Genomic DNA, 20,087 nt, shown 5'->3' with positions numbered 1-20,087 from the left:
AATGCCAAAACCAACAACGCCTGGATAGATATTTTAAGGGTAGCCATCATTTTGAGTTATCAAGAACATGTCAGCAATCATCCTGGGAGACGTTCCCAACCCAATACCTCATAAAGAACATGTCAGCAATCATCGTGGGAGGCGTTCCCAACACAATACCTCATAAAGAACATGTCAGCAATCATCGTGGGAGGCGTTCCCAACCAAATACCTCAACGTCAGCCATTATTTGAGGAACAGATTCCGAACCGAAAATGAAAGTGATATACTGTTCCGGAACAGAACCGTTATTTTAACAGCATGGGAACCAGTTAATAACATTATTTTCCTGGGAGGCATTCCCAGCCCGATACCTCATCATATCAGCCATAATCCTGGGAGGCCTACTGCTTGTTGGTTTTCCTGCTCAAATACAACATGGTTGCCATGCCAACCAAGAGTGGTGTCAATCTCTCTCGAGACGCAAGCCCACCGTCTCCGGCCACCACCTGGACCCCTACCATGGTACACGAGTAGGACTTCATCGTACCGTTTGGTATCGGTATCTATTGTGTTTGAAATTTGTACTAGTATGTTCCTTTTTTTATCTTTTAACCTTTGTGGGGTTTTTTACTTCAGATTACTGCCATTTTCAAATGTGTCCTATGATAATTTCTATTTGGGAAAGATTGAAATAAACTAGCAAAGATGAAAAGGTAGAAAGTTAAGGACAAAGTGAGTTTTATTGGTTACTTCTGTTTTTTTTAAGGGAAATTAAAAATATACAATTTTCTTACAAAAAGTAGATATTTTTGCCTTTTGGGAGTTTGTCAGATACTACCTACCAGTGTATAATGTAGGATTATCACTTATCTCAGGCCTGTAGGAGTATTGTTGTCAGGGAATAATCCATAAAGGAAACACACAGTACTCATACAGTATATATGACTATGTAGTAACCCGTATTACAGTGGAACGCTACATAGGAACAGCAATAAACAAGAAAAACTGAAGGGATGTAGCAGACGGACAAACAGATATTTAATCTCCAGATTTGTTACAATCAATTGTTGGAACCAGTTCAGGGAACTGAATCGAAAACTGGAAAATAATTAAATTATTTGAGGAACAGAACCTGAACCGAAAATGAAAGTGATTTATACTTTCCCGGAACAACCATTATTTTAAAACCACGAGAACCGGTTAATAACCTTATTTTACGTTCCGGGTATTTTTTCTAGTCCCACAAAAATCGCAACAAAGGATCTATGCAAAGCCCTCACTCTGTCACTCAGAAACTTATTCCAGCATCTGCCTGCCAGCTGGAAATCTTTGCCTGTGCGTGTTTGTAGGCTAACTGCCCCTCCCTTCTAAAGCATAGGTTACTGTAGCCTACTGATGATGATTCAAGCATGATTCGGAAATTAATGAGTTGTTAAAAATAATGGATTCACTTTTTACAATTAAGGATACTATAGTTATCACACTTCACATTGGATTTATTAACTTCTAAAAGGTAAGATGTTTTCAATTCTAGTGCTGCTCTACACACACCAGCTTGTTTGCTAGCTAGCGTTTGCTCTGGTAAAACATTAATATTGAATAATTTCTGCCCTCTGAAATTCATATTCATTATATAAATAGGCCCATTTATTTTTGTCTGGCTTGCCATTACAAATAAAATTGAATATTTTTTGCTCATATAATTAAAAAAAAACAAGTCCTTAGGTGTAGGCAGGGCCATAAGCAAATAGGTAAATTGGGATATGACTAATCAGGGTGATTTCTTTTCCACAAACAGACAGGTATTTTCCTTTCCATGGTAGCAAGAGCTTATCTATTTTGCTAGCTTTCTATAAAAATGTATTCTAGTGAGAATTTCTTTATTTCAGGATATGAATACCGTATTATGTCCACTTCACTGTCAGACCATTTTATTGGTCAACTACACAGTAATGTAAAAGTTTTTTGTTTTTTGTGATCCAATATGTCATATAATACAGTTATGATAGTTTGGTTGTAATCCAGAGAGGTTAGAAAAATTATCCAGATCCTCTGAGGCTGTGGAGGGATCCAAATTGTGGATATAAAAGAAACCATAAATCAGTGTAAAATGACAACTTTCACAACTGGTTTTCTAGCCCCTTAATAATATTGTTGGATCTGATTTTAATAGCTAACATTTTGATGGCCGTAATGAATAGATATGCCGATAGTGGACAACCTTGTTTTACTCCACTTGACAGTTTAATACTTTGAGAAGTAGCAATTATTTACTATTTTACACCTAGAGTTAACCCACTATATAAGAGATTCTCCAAAATTGAAATATTCCAGGCATTTGAATATATAAATTCCACTTGTACTTTATCAAAAGCCTTTTCAAAGTCAGCTATGAATACCAGAACAGGTTTCCCAGATTTTTCACTGTTCTATTGTTCCCAGTACTTGTCTTATATTATCTCCAATGTATCGTCCATGAAAAAAACTTATCTGATTAGGATAAATTATATATGACAATACCTTTTTAATTCTATGCGTAATGCATTTTGCAATTTCTTTGTGGACTATCTTTATATTTACCACCTGGGTCCTGTTTCAGTATTAGTGAAATCACACCTTCTTGTTGAGTATCTGATAATCTATGATTTATGTAGGAGTGGTTAAATCATGCTAATAACGGTCCTCTGAGTACATCAAAAATGTTTGATACAGTGCATTCGGAAAGTATTCGGACCTCGACTTTTTACACATTTTGTTACATTACCACCTTATTCTAAAATGGATTGCATTATTTTCAATCCAAATCATGTCCAATCAATAGAATGTACCACAGGTGGACTCCAATCAATTGGGACTAAGACTGTGACTGGGCAATCCTGTAATGTTGTTATGGGGTTGAGATGGGGAAGCACCTCCGTGGTAATATATTCACCCTTATGGATTCTGATGGGCATTCCAGAGTTTATAGCTTCGGGAACAGAAACTTTGCTATCAGTTCTTCTTTCACTGAACTGATCTGAGTGATTCATCACAAATGGCTGGCTGGTACACTGCAGTGAACAGCCCAGTTAGGCTATTAGCAGCGTATGCATTGAGAGCACTGTTACCCAATGGGTAATAGTCTTTCAGAACAGATTAAGGAGGACCTCTGAGCTTTTGAAAATATACTGCTCAAAAAAATAAAGGGAACACTTAAACAACACAATGTAACTCCAAGTCAATCACACTTCTGTGAAATTAAACTGTCCACTTAGGAAGCAACACTGATTGACAATACATTTCACATGCTGTTGTGCAAATGGAATACATTTACATTACATTTAAGTCATTTAGCAGACGCTCTTATCCAGAGCGACTTACAAATTGGTGCATTCACCTTATGATATCCAGTGGAACAACCACTTTACAATAGTGCATCTAAATCTTTTAAGGGGGGGGGGGGGTTAGAAGGATTACTTTATCCTATCCTAGGTATTCCTTAAAGAGGTGGGGTTTCAGGTGTCTCCGGAAGGTGGTGATTGACTCCGCTGTCCTGGCGTCGTGAGGAAGCTTGTTCCACCATTGGGGTGCCAGAGCAGCGAACAGTTTTGACTGGGCTGAGCGGGAACTGTGCTTCCTCAGAGGTAGGGGGGCCAGCAGGCCAGAGGTGGATGAACGCAGTGCCCTTGTTTGGATGTAGGGCCTGATCAGAGCCTGAAGGTATGAAGGTGCCGTTCCCTTCACAGCTCCGTAGGCAATCACCATTGTCTTGTAGCAGATGCGAGCTTCAACTGGAAGCCAGTGGAGAGAGCGGAGGAGCGGGGTGACGTGAGAGAACTTGGGAAGGTTGAACACCAGACGGGCTGCGGCGTTCTGAATAGACAACAGGAGGAAATTATAGGCAATAAGCAAGACACCCCCAATAAAGGAGTGGTTCTGCAGGTGGTAACCACAGACCACTTCTCAGTTCCTATGCTTCCTGGCTGATGTTTTGGTCACTTTTGAATGCTGGCGGTGCTTTCACTCTAGTGGTAGCATGAGACGGAGTCTACAACCCACACAAGTGGCTCAGGTAGTGCAGCTCATCCAGGATGGCACATCAATGCGAGCTGTGGCAAGAAGGTTTGCTGTGTCTGTCAGCGTAGTGTCCAGAGCATGGAGGCGCTACCAGGAGACAGGCCAGTACATCAGGAGACGTGGAGGAGGCCGTAGGAGGGCAACAACCCAGCAGCAGGACCGCTACCTCCGCCTTTGTGCAAGGAGGAGCAGGAGGAGCACTGTCAGAGCCCTGCAAAATGACCTCCAGCAGGCCACAAATGTGCATGTGTCTGCTCAAACGGTCAGAAACAGACTCATGAGGGTGGTATGAGGGCCCGACGTCCACAGGTGGGGGTTGTGCTTACAGCCCAACACCGTGCAGGACGTTTGGCATTTGCCAGAGAACACCAAGATTGGAAAATTCGCCACTGGCGCCCTGTGCTCTTCACAGATGAAAGCAGGTTCACACTGAGCACATGTGACAGACGTGACAGAGTCTGGAGACGCCGTGGAGAACGTTCTGCTGCCTGCAACATCCTCCAGCATGACCGGTTTGGCAGTGGGTCAGTCATGGTGTGGGGTGGCATTTCTTTGGGGGGCCGCACAGCCCTCCATGTGCTCGCCAGAGGTAGCACATCTGGGACATCATGTCTCGCTCCATCCACCAACGCAACGTTGCACCACAGACTGTCCAGGAGTTGGCGGATGCTTTAGTCCAGGTCTGGGAGGAGATCCCTCAGGAGACCATCCGCCACCTCATCAGGAGCATGCCCAGGCGTTGTAGGGAGGTCATACAGGCACGTGGAGGCCACACACACTACTGAGCCTCATTTTGACTTGTTTTAAGGACATTACATCAAAGTTGGATCAGCCTGTAGTGTGGTTTTCCACTTTAATTTTGAGTGTGACTCCAAATCCAGACCTCCATGGGTTGATAAATTGGATTTCCATTGATTATTTTTGTGTGATTTTGTTGTCAGCACATTCAACTATGTAAACAAAAAAGTATTTAATAAGATTATTTCATTCATTCAGATATAGGATGTGTTATTTTAGTGTTCCCTTTATTTTTTTGAGCAGTGTATTTTCCTGCTGAATAATTGGAAGGTAGAAGTAAGATACAGTGGAGACTGGTCATTAACAGAATAAGACTCCAGACCACACAATGTGTAGCCTCGTAGCGCAGCAGTTATCAGTCTGCTAGTTATCAATTCAGAATCCATTTAGCGAAACAGAATGTAATCTCGCAAGACTTCCGAATGATTGTACGAGGTTCAACACTGCGGGAGAATTATGAAATCCCCTGTTGAATTTCTCAACACCGTCTCCACACATATGCCCAGGCCGTGAGCAGAGCAACAGGCCCAACCCCCACTATTACATCAACCCAAGCTCCATCCTGCAACCTAAGAGTCATGCACCAGATGCTCTACTAACAGCTAATGGTACGAGCCTAAACCACACAAATAACAACACAAGACACTATGGAACATAAAACTTTTACTATCTGATCCTGGAATACACCAAAGAAATTGGAAATACAATAAACATGGTATAAAGGAAACGGACCCACTGGTTGCCCTCTAGGTTACAGACAGCTGGTAGTCCCATCCACCAAAATACCAGGTGTGAAAGAGGGAAGCGTCTCTGGGGGTATGCTAATTTGGAATAGAGCAGACCTAACCCACTCTATTAAATTAATCAAAACATTGTAGTGCATAAATAGTCAAGTTGAGCCAAAAGGCTCAGGCTCACTGATCATTGCCTGATTTGCACTTCCTCCCCAATCACCTTCAGCACCTGGCCATCGTAGGGGTGGTCTTAGTAGCTGACAATGACAAAGTCAGCAAGTGTTGACTTGGCCCCTGCTGCAACTTCATCTTGCTGTACGTCAGTGATGGTGTTCTCTTGATGGTGGTCTTCATTGAAGTTCACATCCACAGGACTGAAACCAGTGTTGCAGATGCTTGGTCTGCTACAGAAGCAAGATACTTCACTGTGTTTTATTTTGTCTGCCACTGTGGAGGTGACCTGATGCAGATTCATGGTTCCTTTGACTCCAGCAAGGTTATTGGGCATGGCTTCGTCATATTTAGTGACATCTGCAATCCAAAAGAACTTGATGCTCGATCCACTCTTCTCGGGTAGTTTGAAGAGCTCCTTGGGAGTTTGCACATCCTCCCCCTGTTGAACTTGTTTGTCCGCACAACGTTTCACAAACCCCGCCTACGTCATCTTGTGCTCCCTTCCTGTGGGACTTTTCAGAAAAGTTCCAAATGATTTGTTTGAATCCGTAGATATATGTCAGAGTACTGAGTAGGTACATGTTCTTTTGTTTCTGTATTGGGTAACCGGACCATTGTTCATCATGTGACTCGTTGTTGTTGGTTATCAGGCCTACAACCGTGGTGTCATTAGCAACTTACCCGTACCTTAACCCTAACCTAATTGTAACCATAACTATTTTCTAAGCGTTTCGTTCTGAACATAACCATAATTCTTTTGGTTCCGCTGTTCTGACCAGCAAAATAAAGTTCTGAACCGGTTCGTACACCCAATAAGTAATGGTTTATATTGCTCCGTTCTGTTCCTTTTTAACCCTCTGAAACCGTATTTTTTTACATTTACCTCGACATTACATTTCTTCAACAATCAGAGCAGCTTGGAGCGAGTAAGCGATTTAATCTGTACAGGAAAGTCGTTAAGAGCAAATTGTATTTTGCTGTAACAACATGGTTTAATCATAATGAAAGACAAACACACTGTTGCCAGTTACAGTGTAGGGCACGAGATGCAACTGACATTTTGCGAGAGAGGATGGAAGAACCTTTCCTTGAAGAGCTGGACATCTTGTTATGACATGCATTATCTGAATTAGGCCCACATCATTTTACCTAAAGAGGAGCGGCTTCCATGGAGGAACTTTGAATGTCTTTGTACTTCTGAGTTGGTTTAAAGCATTAGACGTCTCACTAAAGGCTTCAGTCATACAAAAGCTATACTTAAATTAAATCAAATCAAGTTGTATTTGTCACATGCGGTAGGTAGCCTAGTGGTTAGAGCGTTGGGCCAGTAACCGAAAGGTTGCTAGATCGAATCCCAGTAAAAATCTTTTGTTCTGCCCCTGAACAAGGCAGTTAGCCCACTGTTCCTAGCCCGTCATTGTAAATAAATAAATAAAAAATACAGTGAAATGCTTACTTACAAGCCCTTAACCAACAATGCCATTTTAAGAAAAATACCTTTTTGTTTAAATAAATAAACGTAACACAAACTTTGGGGTAGAAGCTGTTTAGAGGACTCTTGGACCTAGACTTGGTGCTCCGACACCTCTTGCCGTGCAGTAGCAGAGAGAACAGTCTATGACTAGGGTGGCTGGAGTCTTTGACAATTTTTAGGGCCTTCCTCTGACACCGGCTGGTATAGAGGTCCTGGATGGCAGGAAGCAAGGCCCCAGTGATGTATTGGGCCGTACACACTACCCTCTGTAGTGCCTTGCGGTCGGAGGCCGAGCAGTTGCCATACCAGGCAGTGATGCAACCAGTCAGGATGCTCTCGATGGTGCAGCTGTAGAACCTTTTGAGGATCTGAGGACCCATGCCAAATCGTTTCAGTCTCCTGAGGGGGAATAGGTTTTGTCGTGCGCTCTTCACGACTGTCTTGGTGTGCATGGGCCATGGTAGTTTGTTGGTGATGTGGACACCAAGGAACTTGAAGCTCTCAACCTGCTTCACTACAGCCCCGTTGATGAGAATGGGGGCATGCTCTGTCCTCCTTTTCCTGTAGTCCACAATCATCTCCTTGTCTTGATCATGTTGAGGGAGAGGTTGTTGTCCTGGCACCACACTGCCAGGTCTCATGCCTCCTCCCTATAGGTTGTCTCTTTGTTGTCGGTGATCAACTGTTGTCATCAGCAAACTTAATGATGGTGTTGGAGTTGTGCCTGGCCATGCAGTCATGAGTGAACAGGGAGTACAGGAGGGGACTAAGCACGGGGCCCCCATGTTAAGGATCAGCATGGCGGATGTGTTACCTACCCTTACCGCCTGGGGGCTGCCCATCAGGAAGTTTAGGATCCAGTTGCAGAGGTAGGTGTTTAGTCCCAGGGTCCTTAGCTTAGTGATGAGCATTGATGGCACTATGGTGTTGAACGCTGAGCTGTAGTCAATGAATAGAATTCTCACATAGGCGTTACTTTTGTCCAGGTGTGAAAGGGCAGTTTGGAATGCAATAGAGATTGCATCATCTGTGGATCTGTTGGGGCAATATGCGAATTGGAGTGGGTCTAGGGTTTCTGGGATAATGGTGTTGATGTGAGCCATGACCAGCCTTTCAAAGCACTTCATGGCTACAGACGTGAGTGCTACGGGTCGGTAGTCATTTAGGCAGGTTACCTTAGTGTTCTTGGGCACAGGGACAGGCATTGGTCTGCTTGAAATATGTTGGTATTACAGACTCAGACAGGGAGAGGTTGAAAATGTCAGTGAAGACACTTGCCAATTGGTCAGCGCATGCTTGTAGAACACGTCCTGATAATCTGTCTCGCCCTGCGGCCTTGTGAATGTTGACCTGTTTAAACGTCTTACTCACATCGGCTACGGCGAGCATGATCACACAGTCGTCCGGAACAGCTGATGCTCTCATGCATGCTTCAGTGTTACTTTCCTCGAAGCAAGCATAGAAGTAATTTAGCTTGTCTGGTAGGCTCGTGTCACTGGCAGCTTGCGGCTGTGCTTCCCTTTGTAGTCTGTAATAGTTTGAAAGTCCTGCCACATCCGATGAGCATCAGAACCGGTGTAGTACGATTAAATCTTAGTCTTGTATTGACGCTTTGCCTGTTTGATGGTTCATCGGAGGGCATAGCGGGATTTCTTATAAGCTTTCGGGTTAGAGTCCCGCTCCTTTAACTCAGTGCGGATGCTGCCTGTAATCCATGGCTTCTGGTTGGTTGGGATATGTACATACGGTCACTGTGGGGATGATGTCATCGATGCATTTATTGATGAAGCCAGTGACTGATGTGGTGTACTCCTCAATGCCATCAGAAGAATCCCAGAACATATTCCAGTCTGTGCTAGAAAAACACTCCTGTAGCTTAGCATCTGCTTCATCTGAACAAATTGGAACTGGTTCTCTAGCAGATTAGTGTTCAAGAATGTATTTTTCCCTTTATTCAGATTTCAACCTCTCACTTTCGATTATTTGAAAATCAAATAATCTCCAAAATATTGCTATTTTTAAAGGAAGCCATAGAAAGTTGGCTGCAATTTCAGTTTAATACATAAGAAAAGAAAAGAAAAAATGACGGTTAAACTCAAATATACTAATTGATAAAACAAAACATTATTTTTGGATTAAAAAAAATATATGTTTGTAAATGATATCATAAATAGGACTGGTGGAGTTGTCTCACATGCAGCAAACAAAAATATATGGAAATGTATGCTCTATCCAAAATTACAAACTGCAAAAATGGAAGAGGCAAGTGGAAGGGGGAGAAAGTAATATTTTCTTGTTGTTGTAACAACTGCTTGTAGAAATATTTGTGTTTGTTTAAAAGACCCTTCACCTGTAATAGAAAGACACCACTGTCCTCAGCGGTACGCCCACTGGCTTTGGTCTTTGTCATGGTAGCAACGTAGTTTACGCTGTTACTCCTCGCAGATCAAGACAGGGCAGGTCGCAGGGAAGATGGAAACCGCAACAAACAGCAGGGATCTAGACAGTCACTCGAGCAAGGCACTTAACCCTAATTGCTCCTGTAAGTCATTTTGGATAACAGTGTCTGCTAAATGACAAATGTGAAAATATAAATGTAATTCCTCCCTCAGTAGGGAGCAGAGGTAAGGTCAGAGGAAGCATGTTATTGGGCCAGCTTAGCGCCAGAGAAGGCACTGGCGCTAGTTTGTCTGGGGCTACAACAAAAATGTGTACTGTTTGGGGTACTCGAGGACTGGAGTTGGGAAACACCGATCTTATTCATCAGTCTGTCTGCCCCCAAATACATGTCTCTCTCCACCCCCAGGTGGTATTAGTGATCTTCTCAGTGGACAGGTGAAGCCCAGGATCTGAGGTGCAGAAGGTTGGATGTACCCTTGTTTAGGTCTTGTAAGTTTATTTTTTATTTTACCTTTATTTAACTAAGCAAGGCAGTTAAGAACAAATTCTTATTTTCAATGACAGCCTTATTTTCAATGACAGTGGGTTAACTGCCTTGTTCAGGGACAGAATGACAGATTTGTACCTTGTCAGCTCGGGGATTTGAACTTGCAACCTGTCGGTTACTAGCCCAACGCTCTAACTACTAGGCTACCCTGCCGCCCCCGCCCCCAAGTATTCCATGATGCAATGTAAATAAAACAGACGATCAAATCTTATTTTAGCTAAGGTGATTTTCTACAATATGTCCCATATGTGAGAACCAACAAGCTCTGCAGGGAGGACCTGTCCAACAGTTCCTTTGTCAGCTTCCAGATCTGGGACATAACCGGACAGATCGACTTCTTCGACCTTTCGACCCGACCTTCGACTACAAGAGTATCTCAGAGGAACAGGAGCCCTCATCATCAACTCACATATGGAAACTGTGGTGTCTGTGCTAGGGTTGCAAAGTTCCCAACATTTTCTGAGAACTCTAAGTTTTCCACAAATCCTGGTTAAAGAATTCCAGGTTGCAGGATTTCTTCTGGGATCGATAAAGTTCAGTTCAAATAAATTCAAAGAATTTCTCTGAACTGTCTATTGTACAGTGAAAGTAGAAAAGCAGTCTCCTTGGATTGTGATAGAAACTAAAAGTTGTTAGATGTGTTCCACACCTCTTTGATGAGGAGTATCACTGTGAGGCGCTTCAATCAGCAATTCCTTTTGGTGACTTTGCTGTCTTTGAAGCGTCTATGTGTTATTGAAGAGTTCGGTCCAGATCTCTAAGTCCATGGTGTTATCTATTGTGAATGCATCAAAAGGCATTTATGCATTTACTCTTCCTAGGGCCCACACAAAACATGAAACATGACATAATACAGAACATTAATAGACAAGAACAGCTCAAGGAAAGAACAACAAATAAAAAAACGGCACACAGTCTACATATCAATACATATACACAAAATATCTAGGTCAAATAGGGGAGAGGCGGCCTCTCGTGTGGGGCAGCGGTCTAAGGCGTCACTACAGACCCAGGTTCGATCCCGGGCTGTGTCACAACCGACCGGGAGACCCATGAGGTGTCGCATAATTTGCCCAGTGTTGTCCGGGTTAGGGGAAGGTTTGGCCGACCGGGATGTCCCATCGTGCTCTAGCAACTCCTTGTGGCGGGCCGAGCTCATGCACGCTGACTCGTGTCGCCAGTTGTATGTGTTTCCTCTGACACATTGTTGTGGCTGGCTTCTGGATTAATGCGAGCAGTGTCAAGAATCAGTGTGGCTTGGCAGGGTCATGTTTCAGAGGATGCATGGCTCTCAACCTTCGCCTCTAGAGAGTCCGTATGGGAGTTGCAGCGATGGGACGACTGTAAATACCAATTGGGGAGAAAAATTGGTTAAAAAGTACAAAAAAACAACATCAAAAAAGAAAAACATTTGGGGAGAGGTGCTGTGAGGTGTTGCTTTATGTGGGGGTTTTTTAAACCAGGTTTACTGTTCATTTGAGCAATATGAGATGGGAGTTCCATGCAATAATGGCTCTATATAATACTGTATGCCTTCTTGAATTTGTTCTGGATTTGGGGACTGTGAAAAGACCCCTGGTGGCATGTCTGGTGGGGTAAGTGTGTGTGTCAGAGCTGTGTGTAAGTTGACTATGCAACATTTTTTGAATTTTCAAGATAATCTCCGAGGAACAGGGGCCCTCATCTTCATCATCAACTCACTGGGGACTACATGGAAACTGTGGTGTCCGTGCTAGGGTTGCAAAGTTCCCAACATTTTCTGAAAACTCTTTTCCAGAAATCCTGGTTGAAGAATTCCAGGTTGCAGGATTCCTTCTGGGATTGATAAAGTTCAGTTCAAATGCATTTAAAGAATTTCTCTGAACTGTCTATTGTACAGTGAAAGTAGAAAAGCAGTCTCCTTGGATTGTGATAGAAACTAAAAGTTGTTAGATGTGTTCCACACCTCTTTGATGAGGAGTATCACTGTGAGGCGCTTCAATCAGCAATTCCTTTTGGTGACCGCTGTCTTTGAACCGTCTATGTGTTATAGAAGAGCTAGGGCCAGATATCTTCTGAGTCCATGGTGTTATCTATTGTGAATGCATCAAAAGGGATTTGTGGATTTTTATACAACGATATTATAAATGTTTAAAGCATGTCTAGAGTTTAGCTTCGGATCCCCAGACATCGCTCACGTTGTCACCGAAACGAGATTTGGAAGAATGGACTCGAGAGACTACTGTGAGTGTAATAGTAATTATATAAGGCACTATAAATGCATTAATTACACTCAGGTTGTACATAGAAAGCGTTAGCTACCTTACTTCTGTTAAAACAGTAGAATAGCATCTAACTTGCTGTATTAAACCAGTGAGAACCTCCCTCCACCACTCAGACCGTGATGGACCTTACATTCCTGATTCAACTCTCTTTATGAATTACATTTTTTTGTATCTCACTTTATTGCTTTACGTGTTTTCTTGTAGGTGCTCCTGCAATTAAGTTTTTAGCTGCATTAGTACACATAAAATACATTAAATAAAACTTACTGTTCTTTCCTGTCCTTGTCTGTCTCTAGGATGAGGAGGCACTGAGTCAGCTCCACCTCACAGCAACCAGGACCTACAAGGTCAACCCAGACATCAACTTTGAGGTGTTTATCCACAAGGTGGACAGGCTTTCGGACGACGCTAAGTCCTAGAAGCACAGGGACGTATACAAATGGGCCAATGACGACCTGGCTGACGTCAGCTTGGAGAGGATACATCTAAGGTAGTACCGTCAGCGGCAATTTTGTAAGAAGGGCCAAATCTGTCGTGGCTCCATATCAAAATCTTTTCAGGTTCAATAAATCTACCTCTGTAAAAACTGGCCAATTTATTCATGACTACATTTAGCTAACAGTTAGCTGATAGTTAATCCAGAGAGTCTTACCTTTGCCTTGATTTGGCAAATCATCATGGCATTTATAGTTCTTTATGAACAGCTAATTAGCATTTCATTTTTTTTTGGGGGGGGGGGGGTAAATACAGGCAAATATATTGATAAAAGTCCCCTTGTCCTAGAGAGATTTACACGGATACCAAAATGTCACGAAACACAACCCTTATTTTAAGTCTTTCTAAAATCCCCTGTGGGAAAATGAGTGAAAGCATTTCCCTGTTTGACTGCTTGGTTTTATGGGTATTATGACTCACACTGTGGTATTCTATAAGGAGGTGTCTTCAAATGAAGCTACCATAGCATGAATTATTAGTGGATGGCCAGAGTGCCCTCTTCAAGCTACCATCTAACATTAAGATGTCAATATAATTAACTTACCTTTTAATATCTTCCTATGTGTGAGTACACAGAACTGTCCTCAGGAGTAATAGGGTATAATTCAGCACTTTTGACCAGGGCCCAAAGAGACCAACCAGGCTGGTTGTTTGGGCAGAAGTGCTTTGACAGAAACAAAAGGTGAATTACATTGCTGAATCGAATGGTTGATTATAAACACTTCAAAATTCATCCAGAAGGTGGCAGTAATAAGTAAAGCATCTCAGGCGTATTGTAGAAAGAGGAATATACCATCTAAAGAGAAGATCGCTGATTTGTTTTCATTGAGGTTCTTTTGTAAACAAACTGCACAGAAAATGAACTACGTGAGAGATATTATTTAACTACTATTATGACAACCTGTTGTCGTACGTATTTAATTTGGTAACTAACATCTTACAGTAGATGAAACCAAAGTCATACCCTCACCCTCAGTTTATAACTACAAACATATATGAGAAAATACATATTTTACGGATTAAATCATTATTAATATCAAGGTTACAAACTTTACAATAAAAACATTTAACTTAGTTTTTATACTTATTCGTCTGCCTAGAATATTGAGAGGAGGCAACGTTTTAAAGCCTTCACCAATGTAATTAGCAAAGCGTTTGTTGTATCTCATTAGTATGTTCATAAATATGTATGTTCATAAATAAATAAGTACACAGTATATGAGATCCCTTTCATCTCTGGACTTGACATAGAAACTTGTATTGGTCTACACACCACATACAGTGAATTCGGAAAGTATTCAGACCCCTTGACTTTTTCCACATTTTGTTATGTTACAGCCCTAGTCTAAAATTGATTGAACAGTTTTTTTCCCTCAATCTACACACAATTCCCCATAATGACAAAGCAAAACAGTTTTTTTTCGAAATCTAACTATTCAGACCCTTTACTCAGTACTTTGCTGAAGCAACTTTGGCAGCGATTAAAGCCTTGAGTTTTCTTGGGTATGACGCTACAAGCTTGGCACACCTTTTTTGGGGAGTTTCTTCCATTCTTCTCTGCAGATTCTCTCAAGCTCTGTCAGGTGGGATGGGGAGCACCGCTGCATGGCTATTTTCAAGTCTCTCCAGAGATTTTAGATCAGGGTTCAAGTCCAGGCTCCTGCTGGGCCACTCAAGGACATTCAGAGACTTGCGTTGTCTTGGCTGTGTGCTTAGTGTCGTTGTCCTGTTGGAAGGTGAACCTTCGGCCCAGTCTGAGATCCTGAGTGCTCTGGAGAAGTACTTTGCTCTGTTCATCTTTCCCTCGATCATGACTCGTCCCCAGTCCCTGCTGCTGAAAATCACCCCAATAGCATGATGCCGCCACTACCATGCTTCACTGTAGGGATGGTGACAGATTTCTTCCAGACGTGATGCTTGGCATTCAGGCCAAAAAGTTCAATCTTGGTTTTGTCAGACCAGAGAATCTTGTTTCTCATGGTCTGAGTTCTCTAGATGCCTTTTGACAAACTCCAAGCAGGCTGTCATGTGCCTTTTATTGAGGAGCGGCTTCCGTCTGGCCACTCTACCATAAAGGCCTGATTGGTGGAGTACTGCAGAGGTGGTTGTCCTTCTGGAAGGTTCTCCAATCTCCACAGAAGAACTGGAGCTTTGTCAGAGTGACCATCGGGTTCTTGGTCACCTCCCTGACCAAGGCCTCCCCTGATTAGTCTGTTTGGCTAGGCCGCCAGCTCTAGGAAGAGTCTTGGTGGTTCCAAATTTCTTCTATTTAAGAATGATAGAGGCCACTGTGTTCCTGGGGACCTTCAATGCTGCAGAAATTGTTTGGTACCCTTCCCCAGATCTGTGCCTCGATACAATCCTGTCTCGGGGCTCTACGGACAATTCCTTCGACCTCATGGCTTGGTTTTTGCTCTGACATGCACTGTCAACTGTGGGACCTTATATAGATGGGTGTGAGCCTTTCCCAATCGTCTCCAATCAATTGAATTTACCACATGAGACTATAGACTTACTAGTAAAATGCACAAGGGGGTACTTCAGGGGTACTCCTGGCAAAGCAAAATTCAGTTGTTGGTACAATAACCGAAAAAGGTTTGTAACCACTGGTCTAAATGATGAATGTTGTTTATCCCCTTCCTTGTCTGAGGTCCAATTTGTTTGTTCAGTCTTTTGGCACAAAATTCCATCTCAGATATAATAAGTCAGTAAACTTGCGTTAACTCTGTTAGCCTGTAATAATGTAATAATAATGTAGTAATTGACATGTACAACATTGATCCTGTATAATGTGAAGTGAGCTGCCATCCTTTTAATCAGAGCAGAACAACAGAAATGTGTTCGTTTTTGTGGTCAGAGTAGCCAGTCCAACCACACAATTTTTAAGTCACATGTAGATGCAGGAGATGTCTCTGAAAGAACCGACCAACGGTTATAAGCAGAGGGTGGCCGTGGTGTGCTAGCAATCAACTGCTACGTTGTGACGAACAGTAGCATTTCAACATGTAGAATCATCTGGAAATGTACAGAAAATGACGTCTGGTATTCTGATTCAGAGACAATAGTGCGCCAACCTGCTGCTTCTAATCCTTCTGCTGCTTCTAATCCGTCTGCTGCTTCTAATCCTTCTGCTGCGTTTACTCTATTATGTGGTTTCCAAAATGTGTGTACCTTCAGAACTCGAGCATAGAGAAGGCCTTTCTGTTTGACGTGGTCAGCAAGATCTAAATCGCTTCAGACAGCAGTCTTGTGGACATGCAGACCTACGAGCTGTGCTGCGACATGATTGACTTGGTCAGAGACAACTCCTGCATCTACAGGTGACTTAAAAGTTGTGTGATTGGACTGGCTACTCTGACAGCAAAAACTAACACATCTCTGTTGTATCCTACATATAATGGACCAACAAAGATGGTATTGTCTTGAGTCTCACAGTCACAACCAGACCTTCACACAAGGCAGGGAATTTTAGTTCTGGTCCTGGGGACCCCAGGCTTTGCAGGGGTTAGTTCCTGTGAGGTGGTAAGGTTGGACCCAGATGCAGAGAAGAGACCAGATGAGGAATCGGTGGTTAAGGATAAACATAATACTTTACTGAGAAACAGTAGCCACAGGATCACAGTACACTTGAAAAACCAACAAACACTACGTCTCAACCACTCACTCAGGAAATGTCTGCACACGGTAAACAATTCAAGCTTCTGCAAAGGACAATGGAAAACACACCTCTTTTAACAGGGAAATCATAATGAGTAAAATTGGACACACCTCCGTGTTGTTAATGTCTCTAGGATGGTCTCTGCCGCCCTCTGGTGACAGGTGGAACCATGACAGTTCCAGCCAAATTCTGATAATAAATGAGCATTTAGCAAACGCTTTATTCATTGACTGAAGGCACTGTTTAAACAGACAGTAGATGGGACCCATGCAGGCATTAAACCCACCACCCTGGAGTTGCCAGCAACACTATGCCCCAACCCAAGCCAATTGAGCAATCTGACCCATTAGTATATGTATAGCCAACCTCCAAAATGGATTGTATATTCAAAATCATTTGTCTTCCATCTGGAAGTTGATGAAAAGTGAACTCTCTGTCTTATTCAGAGAAACCCAGGCAGGGAGTGTGTGTGAATCCTGGTCTGTGTGATCTGTGTGTCTCTGTTCAATTTCACTCCAGCTGAGACACTAATTAGAACATCATCTGAAATCCCAGTCTGTTTAAGCAGAGTTATCCTCTCTCTCTCTCTCTCTCTCTCTCTCTCTCTCTCTCTCTCTCTCTCTCTCTCTCTCTCTCTCTCTCTCTCTCTCCCCCCCCTCTGTCTGTCTGTCTCACATATACACACACACGCACACGTATGAAATGAAAAAATCATGAGTACAAGCACATCCTCATCAATATTATTACTCTCACGAATGACTACATTCGTGTTGACATTTCTATTCTCTAAATCCAGCCTTTATTGATATTGGGTAAAAGAGAGGGAGTGTGTTTGAATCCTGGTCTCAGACTCTGTGTGTCTCTGTTCAATTTCACTCCAGCTGAGACACTAATTAGAACCTAATCTGAAATCCCAGTCTGTTTTAGTAGCGAGTCATCGTCTGTCTGTCTGTCTGTCTGTCTGTCTGTCTGTCTGTCTGTCTGTCTGTCTGTCTGTCTGTCTGTCTGTCTGTCTGTCTGTCTGTCTGTCTGTCTGTCTGTCTGTCTGTCTGTCTGTCTGTCTGTCTGTCTGTCTGTCTGTCTGTCTGTCTGTATGTGTCTCTGTCTGTCTCTCTGTGTGTCTCTGTCTGTCTCTCTGTGTGTCTGTGTGTCTGTCTGTCTGTCTGTCTGTCTGTCTGTCTGTCTGTCTGTCTGTCTGTCTGTCTGTCTGTCTCTTTCTGTCTGTCTGTCTGTCTGTCTCTCTCTCTCTCTCTCTCTCTCTGTCTGTCTGTCTGTCTCTTTCTGTCTGTCTCTCTCTCTCTGTCTGTCTGTCTGTCTGTCTGTCTGTCTGTCTGTCTGTCTGTCTGTCTGTCTGTCTGTCTGTCTGTCTGTCTGTCTCTTTCTCTTTCTGTCTCTCTCTCTTTCTGTCTCTCTCACTCAAACACACACACAAACACATCTGAAATGAAGAAATCATGATTACAAGCACAACTCCATCAAAAGTATTTCTCTCACGAATGATTGCATTCTTATTTGACATTTATTTTCTAGCCTAAATCTCTAAATCTAGCCTTTATTGATATTCAGTGTCTCCCCTATATTCAATTATTTAAAGATAATGGAGCTAAGACGTCTTTGAGAACTACAGTAACAATCACCAAAATAAAAACTAGACAGTCAGGGCAAATCTAAAATAAAAAAAGTCATGGCGTGATTGATTTTGTTATAATGTTTGAATCACTGAGATAGCATAAGAACACTGCATAAGCCATTTAAAAATGAGTAGAATTGTATGAAATTAGCTTTAAAACAACAAGATTTTGTCTCTGCAGCAAAGAGGAGGGCTTATAAAAATTTTGTCTGGAGACTATGACATTGGCCACGTCCACTATACGACCCCCACCCCACTACGCTAACTTTGCCACCGCTGATGAAAAGAATCCTAGGGGAAACGCATCATGTGGGGAAAGAGACCAAAGATGTACATTTAGGTCATTTACAGTAGCAGACGTTCCTATCCAGTCAGTTACAGTTAGTGCATTCCACTAAGGTGATTAAGACAACCACATATCACAGTCATTGCAAGTAAAAAACAAACACATCTTTGCACTCTCAGATTTGATTTACATCAAATCACATTTTATTTGTCACATGCACCGAATACATGCACCGTATAGACCTTACCGTGAAATGCTTACTTACAAGCCCTTAACCAACAATGCAGTTCAAGAAATAGTGTTACGAAAATATATTTGAAAAAAAAAAATAACAAGAAAATAACAATAACGAGGCTATATACAGGGGGTACCAGTACCGAGTCAATGTGCGGGGTACAGGTTAGTCGAGTTAATTTGTACATGTAAGTAGGGGTAAAGTGACTATAGATAATAAACCGCGAGTAATAGCAGTGTAAAAAGAAAAGGAGGGTGGTGTCAATGTAAATAGTCCCGGTGGCAACTTGATTAATTGTTCAGCAGTGTTATGGCTTCGGGGTAGAAGCTGTTAAGGAACCTTTTGGACCGAGACTTGGCGCTCCGGTACCGGTTGCCATGTGGTAGCAGAGAGAACCGTCTATGACTTGGGTGACTGGAGTCTTTGACAATTTTTTGCACTATCCTCTGCCGAGCAGTTGCCATTCCAGGTGGTGATGCAAACGATCAGGATTCTCTAGATAGTGCAGCTGTAGAACTTTTTGAGGATCTGGGGACCCATGCCAAATATTTTCAGTCTCCTGAGGGGGAAAAGGCATTGTCGTGCCCTCTTCGCAACTGTCATGGTGTGTTTGGACCATGATAGTTCGTTGGTGAAGTGGACACCAAGGAACTTAAAACTCTCAACCTGCTCCACTACAGCCCCGTCGATGTGAATGGGGGCGTGTTCGACCCTCCTTTTCCTGTAGTCCATGATCAGCTCCTTTGTCTTGCTCACGTTGAGGGAGAGGTTGTTGTCCTGGCACCACACTGCCAGATCTCTGACCTCCTCCCTATAGGCTGTCTTATCATTGTCAGTGAGCAGGCCTACCACTGTTGTTTTGTCGGCAAACTTAATGATGGTGTTGGTGTCATGCTGGGCCACGCAGTTGTGGGTGAACAGGGAGTACAGGAGGGGACTAAGCACGCACCCCTGAGGGGTCCCCATGTTGAGGATCAGCGTGGCAGATGTGTTGTTACCTTCCCTTACCACCTGGGGACTTCCAGGATCCAGTTGCAGAGGGAGGTGTTTAGTCCCAGTGTCCTTAGCTTAGTGATGAGCTTTGAGGCACTAAGGTGTTGAATGCTGAGCTGTAGTCAATGAACAGCAATCTCACATAGGTGTTTCTTTTGTCCAGGTGGGAAAGGGCAGTGTGGAGTGCGATTGAGATGACATCATCTGTGGATCTGTTGGGGCGGTATGCAAATTGGAGTGGTTCTAGGGTTTCCGGGATGATGGTGTTGATGTGAGCCATGACCAGCCTTTCAAAGCACTTCATGGCTACCAATGTGAGTGCTATGGGGCCGTAGTCATTTAGGCAAGTTACATTCACTTT

Source organism: Salmo salar, chromosome ssa09 (genome assembly GCF_905237065.1).
Source record: "Salmo salar chromosome ssa09, Ssal_v3.1, whole genome shotgun sequence".
Lineage (NCBI taxonomy): Eukaryota > Metazoa > Chordata > Actinopteri > Salmoniformes > Salmonidae > Salmo > Salmo salar.
The sequence above is the reverse complement of the archived record's forward strand: the minus strand, read 5'-3'. Positions refer to the sequence as shown.